The sequence below is a fragment of the Electrona antarctica genome (genome assembly GCF_951216825.1).
Source record: "Electrona antarctica genome assembly, chromosome: 14".
NCBI lineage: Eukaryota > Metazoa > Chordata > Actinopteri > Myctophiformes > Myctophidae > Electrona > Electrona antarctica.
In genome coordinates this window covers 47634189-47653330 of record NC_136795.1, presented here as the reverse complement: position 1 = coordinate 47653330, position 19142 = coordinate 47634189, and the positions used below count along the sequence as shown (strand labels likewise).

Sequence of the window (19142 nt, the reverse complement as noted above, 5' to 3'; positions counted from 1 at the left end):
CCCTTCATTTGCATAAAAATAATCCCACAAAGTAGCCGAAACATGCCCTTCATTTGCATACCATGCCCCTTCATTTGCATACCATGCCCCTTCATTTGCATACCACGCACCTTCATTTGCATACCACTCCCCTTAATTTGCATGCCACGCCCCTTCATTTGCATAAAATAATCCCACAAAGTAGCCGAAACATGCCCTTCATTTGCATACCACTCCCCTTAATTTGCATACCATGCCCCTTCATTTGCATACCATGCCCCTTCATTTGCATACCACTCCCCTTCATTTGCATACCACTCCCCTTCATTTGCATACCACGCACCTTCATTTGCATACCACTCCCCTTCATTTGCACACCACGCACCTTCATTTGCATAAACTAATCCCACAAAGTAGCCGGAACCATGCCCCTTCATTTGCATACCACTCCCCTTCATTTGCATACCACGCACCTTCATTTGCATACCACGCACCTTCATTTGCATACCACGCACCTTCATTTGCATACCACTCCCCTTCATTTGCATACCATGCCCCTTCATTTGCATACCATGCCCCTTCATTTGCATAAACTAATCCCACAAAGTAGCCGAAACATGCCCTTAATTTGCATACCACTCCCCTTAATTTGCATACCATGCCCCTTCATTTGCATACCACGCACCTTCATTTGCATACCACTCCCCTTCATTTGCATACCACTCCCCTTCATTTGCATACCACGCACCTTCATTTGCATACCACTCCCCTTCATTTGCATACCATGCCCCTTCATTTGCATACCATGCCCCTTCATTTGCATAAACTAATCCCACAAAGTAGCCGAAACATGCCCTTCATTTGCATACCACTCCCCTTAATTTGCATGCCACGCCCCTTCATTTGCATAAAATAATCCCACAAAGTAGCCGAACCATGCCCTTCATTTGCATACCACTCCCCTTAATTTGCATACCATGCCCCTTCATTTGCATACCATGCCCCTTCATTTGCATACCACTCCCCTTCATTTGCATACCACTCCCCTTCATTTGCATACCACGCACCTTCATTTGCATACCACTCCCCTTCATTTGCACACCACGCACCTTCATTTGCATAAACTAATCCCACAAAGTAGCCGGAACCATGCCCCTTCATTTGCATACCACTCCCCTTCATTTGCATACCACGCACCTTCATTTGCATACCACGCACCTTCATTTGCATACCAGGCACCTTCATTTGCATACCACTCCCCTTCATTTGCATACCATGCCCCTTCATTTGCATACCATGCCCCTTCATTTGCATAAACTAATCCCACAAAGTAGCCGAAACATGCCCTTAATTTGCATACCACTCCCCTTAATTTGCATACCATGCCCCTTCATTTGCATACCACGCACCTTCATTTGCATACCACTCCCCTTCATTTGCATACCACGCACCTTCATTTGCATACCACGCCCCTTCATTTGCATAAACTAATCCCACAAAGTAGCCGAAACATGCCCTTCATTTGCATACCACTCCCCTTCATTTGCATGCCACGCCCCTTCATTTGCATAAAGCAATCCCACAAAGTAGCCGGAACCATGCCCCTTCATTTGCGTGTTTGGGTGTGTGTGTGTAGTAGTAGTAGAAGTAATACATACGAGATGATGCCTGATCGTCTGACATCCATATTTGGTTGACTGGATGGCATTGTCCTCACCTGGAGAGAAATGCCCCCGGGAATATATGATTCATCCATCCATCCATCCATTTATTTATTTATTTATTTATTTATTTATTTATTTATTCATTCATTCATTCATTCATTCATTCATTCCCCCCGGAAATAAATAAATAAACAAGGCTAATCATCCATCCATGTGTGACAATTGTTTGACACACATCATGTCATGTCAAGTCATGTCTGTCTATAGCAAGAGGTGGGGGGGGGGGGGGGGTCCGCCAAAGCATATTTTAGACTGATTCAGTATTGACCATATTAAGCCAGGTATCACGGCAGACAGCACTAATATAATAAACAAACGTGAACGGAGCACTGCTGCCAACATAGTACACGCATATAGTGGCCATACTGGCATACTCACCATAGCCCGGTCAAGGTTTCCCCTTGGTGGACGTGTCATTTCCAACTATTGCCACCGCGAGAGCCCCGGGAGCGCGTCCGGGACGGCGGCCCGGTTCGAACGAGATTCCCCCCGTCCGAAACGGACAAGGGACGGCCGAGATAGGGCCGGGGACCCCCGCGGACCCCCTCCGCGGACCCCCGGCGGACCCCCGGCCCTATGGAGGGGCCGGGATTGATTTATCCTTAGTCCTTAGTCCTTGTCTTGACTTGTTGACTAAAAGGTGTGATTTATTTGGATTTATCCTTATTTTTGTGAAAGATGTCCCCCAAATGTAAATTATTAATTTATTATTATTATTTTAATAATTATTATAAATGTGCCAAAAATATATATATAATTTATTTTACATGATTTCCTCTGATAAGTCCTAGTAGTAAAAAGTAGTAGTAAGGTTGAAATCGTTTTTTTGCAAGTAGAAATGAATCCGGGTTTTACAGGGTTAGTCATTCATTCATTCATTCCCCCCGGAAATAAATAAATAAACACGGCTAATCATCCATCCATGTGTGACAATTGTTTGACACACATCATGTCATGTCATGTCTATCTATAGCAAGAGGTGGAATTGACGTCAGATCTTCTACACAAAGCAAAACAAAAGGGAGCAGTGCACCACCCTGTGGCACCAACTGGCACTGCTGACTGTTACAAATTGACAGTGGATTATCTTGGATTATGTCCGCCAAAATACATTCCAATAGTACATTTACTTGACCAAAAGGTAAAGAGTGATTTATTTTGATTTATTCATTCTGGATCCTTAGTCCTTGGTCCGAGGTCACGAATCTTGACTTGTCTCGAACCAGCATCCTCTCACACCATCAGCAACTGCCAGAACCACTGAGCCATCATGGAATACTCTTAAACATGGATTTTGGGTAATTTTATCTTTTAGTTTTTTTGGAAGGAAGGGAAGGAAAAAATAAAAAAGTCTATTTTACCAATGCAAAGGGTGAAATATTGTCATAATGTACGTTGTGTTTGTTTTGGAAAGGAAAAACTGTTTTAATGTACTTTTTAGTGACGTTAGGGTAGATTTTGTTTAACAGTACTTGTGAGGACTCTCTCTCTCACACACACACACACACACCAGAGACTGGCAGCTGATTGGCTCATTCAGGGTTGCCAGGTTGGTGGCTGTCAGGTTGTCTAATGCCTGCTGCATTGTGTGCAGCTACAACCAGCTACACTGGCATTTAAACACATTCATATTGTAACTGTTGCCACTATAGGTGATATAGTTTGCTTTATTCCTAAAAGCTCCAAGTTCAGAATGAAGAAGTTCATAATTAAGTCACATTTACGTTTAAAACATTATTTCATGTATTTGTGTCAAGTTGTAATGCTTTTATTTTGAAGAGTCAAAGTCATGTTCCGTGTCTCGTTTGGTCTGCTCATGTAAATTGGGTACACAGGTTGCTAGCAGCAGCAGGTTGCAGCAGCTCGTACTGATTGACGTTTATACCACTTAAATGGTGTAAAAAGATCCGTTTCTCCAGATAGGGTAAATTGCAGATCACAGATCGAGTCATTCGGAGTGAATATCACCGATTGGTGGCCGATTATCGGTGCATCTCTACTTTTAGACCAAGTGTTTGACTGTACTAACCTGTATTAAAATAGGGTGCATTTTGCATCCCAAAACGCAGTTTATAACATAGTTTTTAGTTAATAAAACAACGACCTCTGCATCCACGGGATGCACTACTGTACTCGGCATGTACACAATAATACACGTAACAAATAATTGCGATATTTTGTTAGCTTTAGTTATAATAATCATTTCTTCTTCTGTTTTCTACATGAATAAAACCACATTATAACCATTATAAAATGAAATGGGAGTTAAATGCTGCAATTTGAAAAACTGGCAAAATATGACTCCTAACGTCGTTAAAGTGGGGACTCATAAAATGTCTCTGGGACTCATTTCTAAAAGACCATCCCTGCATCACGGGACTCATTACATTGGAAACCTATTTACATCACTGCTCTGTAGTACTGTCAATCAATCAATCAATCAATCAATCAATCAATCAATGCTCTCTCACTCTCTCTCTCTCTCTCTCTCTCTCTCTCTGCAGGCATGTATGTGTGTGTGAAATGTGAGCACCAGCTGTTCTCCAGCAGGTCCAAGTATGATCACTCGTCCCCGTGGCCGGCCTTCACAGAGACCATCCTCGAGGACAGTGTCTCCAAACACCAGGAGAGACCGGGTGCTTATAAGGTGACTTCATCTGACATCACACTCGTTCAGTCATTCATTCATCATTGGCTCAGGGGTAGAGTCGGACAGTCGGATGGGAACAGTGAGGGTTCCCAGTTCGATCCCTGTGGGCTCCCCCAGAGTTAGTGTCGAAGTGTCCTTGAGCAAGACTCTGAACCCCTAATTGCTCCCGATGAGCAGGTTGGTGCCTTGCATGGTTTCCTCCGCCTTCGGTGTGTGAATAGGTGACTGTAATGCAATCTATCTAAAGCGTCTTGGAGAAAGGCGCTATATGTCACCAACTCACCATTTACTATTTATCCATACCCTCGTTCATTCAGCCGTCCAATTAATTAATTCATGCATTACATTAGATTAGTTATATACAGCATCACAATCGTTTAAAAACCACTGTATCCATTTATTTGTTGGGCTCTTCAAAAAATATCAGATCTACAACCTCACACTCACAGCGAGCTTGTACGTCTCTGTTTAAAAAAAATATATATATACGATTTTTGTCCTCGACACAAAACATTTTCAGTTTTCAGTCTGCGGCCAAATACATTTTTGATTTTAGTTTTAGTCACAGTCTCTTGAATAGTTTTAATTTAGTTTTAGTCACATTTTAGTCACCTGGAATGTCTTAGTGTTAGTCTAGTTTTAGTCGACTAAATGTCATAAGATTTTAGTCGACTAAATCTACAGTTGATTTAGTCGACTAAAATGTGTTTTGGCGGGCCTCGATGCCGTCCTAATGACTGATTTTACACTTGCTGAAAATAGCCGATCTACAAGCTCACAACGCGTCGCCCTGCGACGCGTTGTGAGCTTGTAGATCGGCTATTTTCAGCATGCAACCAATTGTAAAATGACTTATACTGGATCTCTGGTCCACTAGTCCCTTCCTAGCATTTTAGTTTAGTTTTTATTTGTGTATTTAGTCTTAGTTTTAGTCATCATAGCTTAGTTTTCATTCAGTTTCCGTTTAGTTTTTGTCAGTGAAAAAAGGTAGTCGACGAACATTTTTCGTCTTAGTTTTAGTCGACGAAAACAACACTGGGTCCATGAAAAGGTCTGAGATCCACTGTTCTAGTCACCTTACGTGTGTGAGAAGACTGGCAGCTGCCAATGTGGTCCAGTGTTGTTTTTGGCAGCAAATCTTGATTTTAGTTTTAGTCATAGTCTCTTGAATAGTTTCCACTTATTTTTAGTCACATATTAGTCACCCGGAATGTTTTAGTGTTAGTCTAGTTTCAGTCGACTAAATATCACAGTTGATTTTCGTCGAACAAAATGTATTTTGGCGGGCCTTGATGCCGTTGTAATGACTTATAAGCCCACAACTCTACAAGCCCACAACGCGACGCAGCGCGACGCGTTGTGAGCTTGTAGATCGTCAGCATGCAACCAATTGTAAAATTACTTATACTGGATCTCTTGTCCACTAGTCCCTTCCTAACATTTTAGTCTAGTTTTTATTTGTTGACAAAATCGACAGTATATCTAGTCTTAGTTTTAGTCATCACATGGCTTAGTTTTTATGTAGTTTTTGTCAGTGAAAAAAGGTAGTCGACGAACATTTTTTCGTCATAGTATTAGTCGATGAAAACAACACTGGTGTGGACAGTCACTCAGTCTTAACGATCGGTTTTGAGAACCAAACGTGCAGCTTTGTCTCACGTGGTCTGAACAAAGCCTTTACTGTCAGGGTTCCTTCTTTGTCCTCGGTGGAAACCTGGCATATTGTCAGCAGCGCTCACTCCTGGAGCTGACATGTTGTAGCTCTTCGGTTTGGGTCCGCGTTATCTTTCTTTTTTCAACTCTCGTCGTGTCTCCTAACCTTTCCACCATGTTTAATTCTTGTCTAAGCGATGGTGTTGTATCTCATTTCTACTACTGTACTACTACTATTACTACTACTTCATCAGACACCGATGAAGGCTGGATAGCCGAAACGTTTGTCTCCTGTCCAACATGCAAGAATACATTATTGAAATGCAGTCTTGGTGTGTGTGCAACCCATTACCGTTATTTATATGATATGATTTGAACGGGTAACGCACCTTAACCCATTTTGGGCGGGAATCCCTTTTGGTGTTTTAAAGCATTATGTTATACTTTAGCTATTGCAAAATAGCAGATCTACAAGCTCATAGCGCGGCACCGAGTGCCGGTCTGCAATTTTTGAAACATTTTGAAAAATGTGCCTCAAATCTTTGAACATATATTATTACAGAGTGAACATTTTTAACTCAAATCTTTGCTTCTGGGGAGGTCCCTGGAACAACATATTTTCAGATGGGGGGGGGGGGCGGAGGCATATTACATTTTTGGGGGTCCTTGACATGAAATATTGAGCACCACTGATACAGAAACATAAGGGTTTTCAGAAGACTGTCAGGATTTTGAAGACATTTTTTTTATTTCTACGTCATGCAGGCCTAAATGGGTCAAGTCAGAGCGCGGTGGTCACATGACGAGTAATATTTTGTCACTGTGATGCAAACACATAAGTCCTTACGTTGGTGTCATGTGTCCTGTTTTATAACCTGTAAAGCACTTTGTAACTATATGTTTGGAAAGGTGCTATACAAATAAATTCATTCATTCATTCATTCATGTCTCTCCAGGTGCTTTGTGGGAAGTGTGGCAATGGACTGGGCCACGAGTTTGTGAACGACGGCCCGGGCAGAGGACAGTCACGCTTCTGAATCTTCAGCAGCTCACTGAAGTTCGTCCCTAAAGGTACAAGCGGTCGGTCTGCTTCTGTGGAGATGGTGGTTATGTGAAAGAAATGTCACTATATCTAGGCTCATGCTCTAACCCATTTTGGGCGGGAACCCCTTTTGGTGTTTCAAGCATTATGTTATACTTTAGCTATCGGAAAATAGCAGATCTACAAGCTCATAGCGCGGCACTACGAGCTTGTAGGTCTGCTACTTTTGAAAAATCGTGAAAATGTGGTGCAAGAATGAATATGTATTCTTTCAGAGCGAACATTTTTAACTCAAATCCTTGCTTCTGGGAGGTCCCTGGAACTACATATTTTCAGATGGGGGGTCTGCAGCCAAATACAGATAATTCTGGGGGTCCTTGACATGAAATTGTTGAGCACCACTGACACAGAAACATAGGTTTTTTTAAAGAAAACTGTCAGGATTTAGAAGACATTTTGTAGAATCGTCCTCGGGTCTAAATGCTCTAATAGGCATGCTGGTGTAGGAGTGCATTTGCAGTATATAGCCAGCAGACTCCTTTTACCATCTACTCCTCCTTTTACTATCTACATGGATGCAAGTTCTCAGTCGCCAGGACTGTTCTCCGTCATTTGGATTCCATAGAAGCCAGCATGTACTTATATGGAAGCATGTTGCACAGCAAAAATAGCCTATAAGAGCTCAATGACGCATTGAGAGCTTGTAGATAAGCTATTTTTGGTTCTTTTAAGATTAGGGCATTTGAAGTCGTAAAACTAGCAATATGTCCAGAAACATCTTCCATGCCATTTTATTAGTCCAGGCCAGGGGCACCTGCCACTGTTTATTGTAGTGCTACAGGTTTAAACCCTCAATCTGTGAATTATTCACCAAATTGGCTAATTAGTTAATTGGCTAACAGCAGGAACTGTTACTAAAAGATGATTTTTGTAGGAGTGGAGGCTCCTTTCACATGGATTCACAAATCACACATTAGGAGTTGGCCATACAGTAACAGTAATGGTAAATGGTGCATTTATATAGCGCCTTTATCCAAGGCACTTTACATAGATTGTGCATTACATTCACCCATTCACACACACATTCATACACCGATGGCAGCGGAAACCATGCAAGGCACCAACTAGCACATCGGGAGCAATTAGGGGTTCAGTGTCTTGCTCAAGGACACTTCGACAGTAACTCTGCGGGAGCCCGGGTTCGAACTGGCAACCTTACGGTTACCATCCAGGCACTCTACCCCTGAGCCACCGCCGCCCCGTACAGTACAGTACAGTACAGTACAGTACAGTACAGTACCAACGTCAGTCGTGAGATTCTATTTTAGCTTTAATGCTAAAATAGAGGGGGGGGGGGGGGGATTCAGACAGCTAGCCATCAATGAGTACAACGCTCCCAAACATTCTTTTCTGTCTCTGTGACACATCTAGGGGCCGCAATCTGCATTCAAATATGTTCCTGGAAGCTTTGTCATTGGTGGGGAAAAAACCCGGTCGAAATGACTAACCAATCAGGAAGTAGACAGGCAAATCGACCAATGACAAAGCTTCTAGGATGCAGATTGCGGCCCCTAGATTTGTCACAGAGACTACTTTTTTTTAAGAGCGTTTTAAAAAGTCATTAAAATTGACATTTCGTCAGTGAAAAAAGGTAGTCGACGAACATTTTTCGTCTTAGTTTTAGTCGACTGAAAACAACACTGCCTGGCATCCATGTTGTTTTGTGCATGTGATAATTATGGCAGAAATGTTGTTAATACTGTGGGGGAATGTGGATAAATAGCCGATCTACAAGCTCTCAATGTGTCACATTGTGATGCAGTGTTGAGCTTGTAGCACTGCTATTTAACGACGTGCCCAAAATGGGGTTAATGGTTAACTGCTGGAGTCCTACTGGGTAAGAAAAGGAAAGGGGGAGGGACATTTTGGTGGGTTTTTACAACAAACACGAGTATTCTGTTCCGTCTAATCTAAGCAAGTGAGAGCATCCAGGCTGCTTATATATATAGCCTCTTTCTTTCCTTATCCAGGCAGACAGAATTAAATCTATTCTTATCTACCAATAAGAAGTGTTTTTAAACTTCTGAGCATCCTGCATCCATTCTTCCTTCCTCATATCCGATATCCTAATATATCCTGATGTCCCTAACATCTCCGGTCTCCTCATCTTAAAACCTTTAGTGACCAGTAGCTGGTCACTGTGACCCTTCCAGTTTCTTCTTTTTCTTAATTTTTATCCCACGATTTTGTAACCCATTTCACCCCTGTGTCAATTATCTAATGTGATCCTGGGCTCTACACACCCTCCGCCAACCTGGGGAGAGCAACGGACTTGAACTCATGCCTGAGTGTCCAAGTTGCTCCTTTTACACCTGACATGGGGGAGTTTCCCTGGTTGGACATGGCGCGTGGAAGGAACACGTTATTCCAACCAGTTCCTTTCCCCTCCATCAGGCGCCCCGGCTGGCCAGGGGTTACTGCATGTTTTTTGTGAGGGTACCTACTAGGGATGCACCGAAAGGGAAATTCTTGGCCGAAAACCGAATACCGAATATCCGAATATGATTAATATTATACATCTTTTTTCCTACCATTGCTGTACCTTAAAGCTACCTGATTTATGACAATAGTAATGGTTATGGCAAAACTTAACTTAAATAATAATCACTATTATGGGTCCATAAAACATTTATTCAGCTCTTTTGAATGCATTAATTGCATACACTATTCGGTGATATATTTTCTGCCTATTCGGGCCGAAACCGAATAGGCCTAAAATGCATTTTTAGCCATTTTCTGCCGAATATTTTCTGTGGCCGAATATTCGGTGCATCACTAGTACCTACCCTAGGGGACACGGAGAGAACATGTGAGGGTACCTACCCTAGGGGACACGGGGGGAACATGCAAACTCCACACAGAAAGGCCTTTTCGCCAACCCCGCCTCGGGTATGGGCACTGATGACGCGGAGGAGGGAACACGTTGTACATGTTGGACATGTTTCATCATTCTTAACCCATTTTGGTGTTAGCATTATGTTATGCTTTGGCTATTGAAAAATAGCAGATCTACAAGCTCATAGCGCGCCACCGAGTGGCGCGCTACGAGCTTGTAGGTCTGCTATTTTTGAAAAATCGAAGAACCACTGACAGAACATAGCTTTTTCAGAAAAACTGTCAGGATGTAGAAGACATTTTTAGAATCTGATCTCAGGTCAAAATGGGTTAATATAGCAGTTCCATATCACCACATGATACTATAGAATTTTCACAACGTAATTTGGTCCTCTGCTCCAACTACATCCATGGTTGTTCTGGTGCTGTTGTTCACAGACAAGGTGGATGGACAGTAAGGTGAGCTGAATGATGTGTGTTTATCCTCTCCTGTTGTTCACAGACAAGGTGGATGGACAGTAAGGTGAGGTGAATGATGTGTGTTTATCCTCTCCTGTTGTTCACAGACAAGGTGGATGGACAGTAAGGTGAGGTGAATGATGTGTGTTTATCCTCTCCTGTTGTTCACAGACAAGGTGGATGGACAGTAAGGTGAGGTGAATGATGTGTGTTTATCCTCTCCTGTTGTTCACAGACAAGGTGGATGGACAGTAAGGTGAGGTGAATGATGTGTGTTTATCCTCTCCTGTTGTTCACAGACAAGGTGGATGGACAGTAAGGTGAGCTGATGGAGGTCCAGGATGGATGGATGGACGGAGCTGATGTGTGTTCTGCTCAGCGTCGGGGACAGTGGATGATGGGTTTTGGGACAAAGCCCCTCGCTGGGACGCCCAGGACTCTGATGGACCGTGGACCCCTCTGGCACCGCAGAGACAGAACACTCTCGCGCACACAAAGTCAAAGTCGTACGATTTGTCACACACGTTACCGCAGTGAAATTTGTTCTGCTCCGCATTCGACCCAATCTCTTGGAGCGGTGAGCCGCAGCCGTGCCACGCTCGGGAATCATTTGATTAGTTGATTTGACCCCCCCCCAATCCAACCCTTTGATGCTGAGTGTCAAGCAGGGAGGCATTGGGTCCCATTTTTACAGTCTTTGGTATGACCCGGCCGGGGATCGAACCTCCGACCTCCCAGTTTCAGGGCGGACACTCTAACCACAAGGCCACAGACTCTGGGCTGCAGCGACAGACCACTCACACACACACACACACACACACACACACACACACACACACACACACACACACACACACACACACACACACACACACACACACACACACACACACACACACACACACACACACACACACACACACACACACACACACACACACACACACACACACACACACACACACACAGACACGCACAAACAGCTAATCGGTTAGCATAATTTAATTCACAACAGGATCAGTCTATCACATAATTGTCTTGGCTTTCGGGCGGAAACCTTGTGTAATAACTTTATGATAGAATCTTTTATTTATATAGCGCCTTTCTCAAACGGAAGTCACAAAGTGCTGCACAGAGAAATTACACTTTGAAACAAAACCAAGGGAAACTAATCACAATTTAAACGGATGCAAATAGAAAACGGCTAAAGCTGATACAGAAATTCGACATGAAAAGAGAGGAATTGGGCTGTATAACGATGTCTAAAAGCGTTTTAGTTTCATTGGTTACAGTGCTTAATTTTGTCAGTTTTAGTCATAGTCTTTTGAATAAAATGCCGTTTAGTTTTAAGTCATATTTTAGTCATCTGAAATGTTTTGGTTTTAGTAGACCGAATAATTTGCGGTCGACTAAATTTACAGTTGATTTAAGTCGACGGATTATTCTCAAACGTGCATTCTTTGCAAACGTGCATTCACTTGTTTTTAACACATTTTGGGCGGGAACCCCTTTTGGTGTTTTAACTAAGCATTATGTAATACTTTAGCTATTGAAAAATAGCAGATCTACAAGCTCATAGCGCGCCGCCGAGTGGCACGCTACGAGCTTGTAGGTCTGCTATTTTTGATAATAAAAATGTGGCACAAATCTTTATTTCGACGTCAGGCCTAAATGGGTTAATACGTATGCGTTTCAATTTGAGAACGGTGGAACATTTACACTCATTCAGCATATTATCGATCAATCTTTTAATTTACAAACTATAAGATAAGCAAGTCATTCATCATTCACTTCTCTAACCAGTCCATGTCAGGTCAGCGGTTTCTTTAGCTTGCAATAATATTTCAGGTTTAGCATAAACACACCATCTTTACCTACCTAAAGTAACCTCGGCTTGTGTGCTTTTGCCTTTTGAATGAAATGTGGAATGACTTGTCTCTACTGGATCTCTATGATATTTACATTTTTTTTTCATGTTTTTTGTCATCCTAGCTTAGTCTTTATTTTGTTTTTGTCAGTGAAACTTTTTTTGTGAGCTTGTAGATCAGCTATTTTCACGACTTGTTGTCGTGTGACACTGCCATACGACGGGGACGGAGCGGGCATTCCGACGCACCGCCATTCAGACTACGTTGGCTTTCCCGGTTAGCGTCAAGGACTATTTAACCCATTTAGGCCTGACCTCAACATTTAAAAAAAATCTTCTAAATCCTCCAGTTTTCTGAAATAAATATTTTCACGATTTTTCAAAAATAGCAGACCTACAAGCTCGTAGTGCGCCACTCGGTGGCGCACTATGAGCTTGTAGATCTATTTTTCAATAGCTAAATTATAACATAATGTAACACCAAAAGGGGTTCCCGCCCAAAATTGGTTAAAGAAGACGGGAAGCGAAGACTGTACGGTGGACTCCATGTTGCTCCCTGGAAAGAAAGAAACATTGAGACCAGGAAGTTGTACATGACAAATCATAGATATGGCACAAATTAAATGGCCCCAGCAGATGGCGTGATGCCACTGAAAGGAGAGATGCTTGTATATCATGTCACGTCATTGTACAGTAATGTTGGTCTCAACTGCTCATGTTTCTTTCCTTCCAGGGAGCAACATGGAGTCCACCGTACGGTCTTCGCTTCCTGTCCTCCTTTAATCCATTTTGGGGCGGGAACCCCTTTTGGTGTTTTAAGCATTATGTTATGCTTTAGCTATTGAAAAATAGCAGATCTACAAGCTCATAGCGCGCCACCGAGTGCCGCGCTACGAGCTTGTAGGTCTGCTATTTTTGAAAAGTCGTGAAAATGCCTCAAATCTTTGAATATATATTCTTTCAGAGCAAACGTTTTTAACTCAAATCTTTTCTTCTGCGGGGTCCCTGGAATAACATATTTTCAGATGGAGGTCGGTGGCCAATTACATATAATTTTTGGGATCCTTGACATGAAATATTGAGCACCTCTGACAGAAACATATCAGAATTTAGAAGACATTTTTTAAAATTTCGACGTCATGCAGGCCTAAATGGGTTAATAGTCCTTGGTTGGGGTCCGAGATCGGGTTAGGGACAGGGTTCGTAAATGTGGCGAGTCGGAATGGCGATCCATTGGAATAATGGGCTTCGGAATGCCGGCGTGTACCCGTGACCGTCATGCGACAATAAAAATAGGGCAGTCATTTATAAAAAAGAATTTCCGCCTGATTTTGAATCATTACATTTAAGTTATGCATATAAAACAATGTCAGTATCGGTACACACAAAAGGGCAAACTTGAACTCACTGACGGTACCATACACGTGTATTGTTTTAGTCGCTATATTTGGAAGTGGAAAATATGCAATTATGAAGCAGATATAGAGTATATATATTTATTTATATATATTGTTTAAAAAGAAGAGCAAATTTCAAGTGTGCAAAGAGACAGAACTATAATTTTTGTAATGAGAATCTCGCATTGCTTTATCCATAGTGATAAATGAATGAATAAATAAATATACTTTTATAAAGAGAAATTGTGCACTGTCTGCTGTATCTATATGGTCATTGAGTGTGTTTATGGTTTGCATTCTCCAACTTTTATTTACAAATCTATCTGTTATCCTCCCAGGGTGGACAACAGTAATGATTGATGGAAGAAAAGTACTCAAACTCAAACGTTTTACTTAACCCATTTCGGGCGGGAACCCCTTTTGGTGTTTTAAGCATTATGTTATACTGTTATACTTTAGCTATTGAAAAATAGCAGATCTACAAGCTGCTCTACGAGCTTGTAGGTCTGCTATTTTTTTTTTAATCGTGAAAATGTGGCGCAAATCTTTGAATATATATATTCTTTCATAGTGAATGTTTTTAACTCAAATCTTTGCTTCTGGGGGAGGTCCCTGGAACAACATCTTTTCAGATACGGGTCGGTGGCCAAATGCATTCTATTTTTGGGAGTCCTTGACATGAAAACGACTGACATACACTGCAATGTAGATTACAGCCTACTCTTGTACAAATACAAGTCCCGGATTGAAAATGTGCTTGAGTAAAAGTAAGAAAGTATTGGCAACAAAAACATAGCTAAAGCACCAAAAGTAAAAGTACTCATTGTGCAGAATTTGTCCCATTATTACACAAGTTCAAAATGTATACAAAAATCTTGCAAATGGCAAATCTACAAGTTCACAATGTGTCACATTGTGAACATGCAGATCTGCTATTTTCAAATGGCCGAGAGATATATATATATATATATATATATATATATATATATATATATATATATATATATAGCAAGGGTCAAGGTTGTAGGCTACTTTATTGTTCCATCTTATTGTGTACAGGTACATAAGAGTAAACGTTTTTGTTTGGCTTCCTTAAAGACAAAGCAGCAGCATAGACAGCATAACATTCAAAACAACAAAACCACAGCAAACACAGCAAAGAGTGCAAGAAAGGGCAATCAAAGTGTAACAATAAATAGTGCGGCTGAAGTGGTAGTGTGTTTTAGTAGTAAAAAGTACTATATTTCCCTCTAAGATGTAGTGGTGTTGTGTAGAAGTAAAAGTAGCCTATACTAATACCTCCCCGTGTCACTGTTCAGCTGTGTACTAATGAATATACTGCCACCATGTGGTAGACAGGAGAACATGTGCTCCACAAATAGAATGGCGTGTCTACTGTGAGTCACCTGACCTAGTAGTATGTTTGTGCACATGTTCATTTTAGCTGTGGCCTGTGATGATGGCTGTAATCCCCAGTCTAATCCTTCGCAGACCCAAAGGTATCTGGCATGGATCAAATGTGTCATAATATTGCTGCTTCACCTGTGGAGAACAATAATAATAATAATAATAATAATAATAATATCTCAAACTTATATAGCGCTTTTCTGAGTACCCAAAGATGCTTTACATGGGGGGGCTTTACAGAGGTAACAACAAAATAAAAACAACTTTATTAGAAAAAATAAATTAAAAAAAAACACTAAAAGCTAAAGAACATTAAAAGACAGTGAAAGGGGTTAGCTAGGGAAGAAATATTGAAGAGGTGGGTCTTGAGGGCGGTTTTGAAAGTTTGGAGTGTGGGAGCATCTCTGAGTGCCTTAGGGAGGGCATTCCACAGGGTTGGGGCAGCAAATGCAAAAGCTCTGTCACCCCACGTACGGAGTTTGGTTTTGGGGACGTCGAGGAGGTTTGCATCACCAAAGTATTGAATATAAGAACCAATTCCAACCTGGTGAGTGAGATGCAGTGCTGTCTGGTCTAGGGATGCCAGCAACTGACCATCAGCCAAATCGATTAATTGACAGCTCTCCCGATTATTAATCGATTAATTAATTGATTTTTTTTTCCGTAAAAATAAATATCACATAAAACATATATTATCCAGACCCCCAGGAACGCGCCCAGGGGGGCGGGCCGGGCCAGCGTGCCACCCTGCGTCTGAAACGGTTGAGAAATGACAGAGTTACCGTGTGCCGGTCCCTCTACTGTACCCTCTACTGTACTGTAGCCTACTGTACTGTACTGTCACTGTACTGTACTGGCACACCCAAAATCATCATATATACAGTTAATATGTGCGAGTGTGTTTGTGTGTGTGTTAGGTTGCGCACAGGTGGTGAAAAACAACCATGCTGTTCTGGGTACTCATACCCAGCCAGCCAGGCACCCACATAACTCCGTAAGGGAGTGGTAGCACCACTCAAAAACATGGCAGTCTAGTAAACGGAAAAGAACCACCCAAGAACAGAACACGGCTGCAGCTAGTACTGCAGTGCAGGCCTAATGGGTGTGTTAAGATGTACTAGATGTGTAAGCAAGCATAGACAGTGATTGTCAAAGCTTGCACATTGGTATATGGTTAACACAGGGGTCTGCAACAGGCGGCTCTAGAGCACACCCCTAGTGGCTCCCTGTAGCATTACAAAAAATCGATGGAAATGTATAATGTTTACCCTGTAGAAAAAGAAAGATAGCCGACGAAAAACACAATGCAGATTGGCTGCCTGTATGTTTAATCTGCAGTGAGAAGCTATCAAACAACAAAAAAAGTAACGTTGAAAGACATTTCCAGGGAAAGCATGCTAAATTCTGCTAGTTTCGTTGCAACCCGGGAGATAATAAAGCTTGGCAAGCCGTGTTATAATGCGTACATTTTCTTTGCGGCTCCAGATAGATTTAGAATTTATTTTTGGTAGAAAATGGCGCTTTCAACAACTTGGGTTGCCGACCCCTGGGTTAACAATACATGATGCATAGTGCTGTCGCCTCACAGCTAGAAGGTCCTGGGTTCGATTCCTGCTGGGGACGCTGTGGTGGGCGTGTTCCCTCCTCCGCGTCATCAGTGCCCATACCCGAGGCGGGGTTGGTGAAAGGGCCTTTCTGTGTGGAGTTTGCATGTTCTCCCCGTGTCCCCTAGGGTAGGTATACCCTCACAAAAAACATGCAGCAATCCTGGTCTCTAAACTGCCTCCCCCTGGCCAGCCAGGGCGCCTGATGGAGGGGAAAGGAACTGGTTGGAATAACGTGTTCCTTCCACGCGCTACGTCCGGCCGGGGAAACTCCCCCCTGTCAGGTGAAAAGAAGCAGCTTGGACTCCTCATGCATAGAAGGAAGCATGAGGTCAGTCAGCTGTCCCCCCCCCCCAGGTTGGCAGAGGAAGTGTAGAGCCCAGGATTACATTAGATGATTGACACTGGGTGAAAAAATGGGTTGCAAAATCGTGGGATAAAAATTATAGTAAAAAAAACAAAACAATAGGCTACATTAAAAAAGGACTGTGTCCTAGTATCATAGCCATTGTTGCTTTTGATTAGCCTGCAGCTGTAGTGTGTTGCTTACATCACAATAGTACTGCCATGTTTTACCCTGCTACACACACACACACACACACACACACACACACACACACACACACACACACACACACACACACACACACACACACACACACACACACACACACGCGGAGGGGGGGATGGGGGACGGGGAGGGACATTCCAGGGCCTCTGAATTATCCAAAACATTAATTTTGTCAGCTGTTATATACTAAGGGACTTTCGCACATTCTTTGTCACACACGCACGCACGCACGCACGCACGCACGCACGCACGCACGCACACTCTTTGTGGCATCTTAATGAAAATAGCGCTTAAAGGACCACTTCACCACTTTTCAACCTATCTTCATATAATAGGTCCTCACTAATAATCATGAAAAAATTGTGCAATGCGAAAATGGAAGCCATCGTTCTCACGATAATGAAAATCTAAATATTTTTGTAAAAAAATCTTGTTTAAAACAAAATCTGCCTAATGATGATGTCACTGGAAGACGGTTTCTAAACTGCCCACAGCCCTCCTATGAGACACAGACGGAGTAGAAAAAAAAATCGTGCCATTTTTTCATGATTATTAGTGAGGACCTATTATATGAAGATATGTTGAAAAGTGGTGGAGTGGTCCTTTAATGAAAATAGTTCATCTCTAGAATTTGGAACATTTAATTATTTCGTTGTGGCATCGGTTGTATTTATGCCCAGTTTGCCCAGTGTGGATTAATAGCTGACAAAATGAATAATCAGTCTCTCAACTTCAGTCTCTCAACTTCTCTGAGGTGCAATGACACGTTTTCATCACACGATGGCGCTGCTGCCTTCTCTTCTCTACCAATACTGTTCCTGCTGCGTGTGTGTGTGTGTGTGTGTGTGTGTGTGTGTGTGTGTGTGTGTGTGTGTGTGTGTGTGTGTGTGTGTGTGTGTGTGTGTGTGTGTGTGTGTGTGTGTGTGTGTGTGTGTGTGTGTGTGTGTGTGTGTGTGTGTGTGTGTGCGTGTGCGTGTGCGTGTGTGTGTGAACATGGTTGGTTGGTTCCTTTGATGATGTGCAAAGCACTGACTGTATTACTGGGTTGTATTACTTAATTTACTTCATCTGTATCATTAGCCTACCAGCAGTTTGGTATCATTTATATATAGTATAGGAAATGTGTGAGCATACAGTATGTTATTATGCTCCTTGACATGTGATCCCGACATGAACTATGAAGTTCATCCTACTACAGATTACATGATTATATTTTTACATGATGTTATATAACTGTTATACCTTTCAGGCAGTGTTGTTTTTGGCTAGCACATTTTTATTTTAGTTTTAGTCATAGTCTCTTTAATAGTTTTAATTTAGTTTTAGTCACATTTTAGGCACCTGGAATGTTTTAGTGTTTTAGTCTAGTTTTAGTCTACTAAATATCATAAGATTTTAGTCGACTAAATCTGCACTTGATTTAGCCGACGAAATCAACACTGCTTTCAGGGTTCAAGTTAAAAAATGGCTATAAAAGCAGCTCAAAACGATATACCAGCTCAAAACGCGTTGCTTCAGCGCCGTGTTTTGAGCTTGCAGATCTGCTATATACTTTTGATACTTTTTGTGTGACGCTGTAGTATGATCAATTATAGGGCATTCATTTACAACAGAAAGTTAAAGATGGAGTGCCATGATTTTTTTCCACCCTAAAACATGATCATCAGGTCTTATTGTTATATAAGGAGGAATAATTTATTGAAAAAAGTGTACAGTATTTTTTGTTAAAATGTTGTTTTTATGTGGGCACGCCCAACATTTCATTAAGTATGCCTGGTTTGACTGGTGGGTGGTGATCCACCTGAACTTAAGCCGCACCCACTAGCTGTAGTTGTATGATAAAGGGGGAGCGGTTAGGGGAGGGGCTGATAGTGTGATGTCACTATATTAGGCC

The 19142-nt window shown here is 42.0% G+C and overlaps 1 pseudogene across 1 annotated transcript; it reads left to right on the top strand.

The window, feature by feature from the left end:
• Positions 1 to 4209: 4209 nt before the first annotated feature.
• Positions 4210 to 12541, top strand: LOC306936764 (methionine-R-sulfoxide reductase B1-A-like; annotated as a pseudogene). The gene is made up of 4 exons (XR_013792561.1): positions 4210 to 4350; positions 6963 to 7077; positions 10702 to 11936; positions 12008 to 12541. The product of XR_013792561.1 is annotated as a methionine-R-sulfoxide reductase B1-A-like (transcript).
• Positions 12542 to 19142: the final 6601 nt, after the last annotated feature.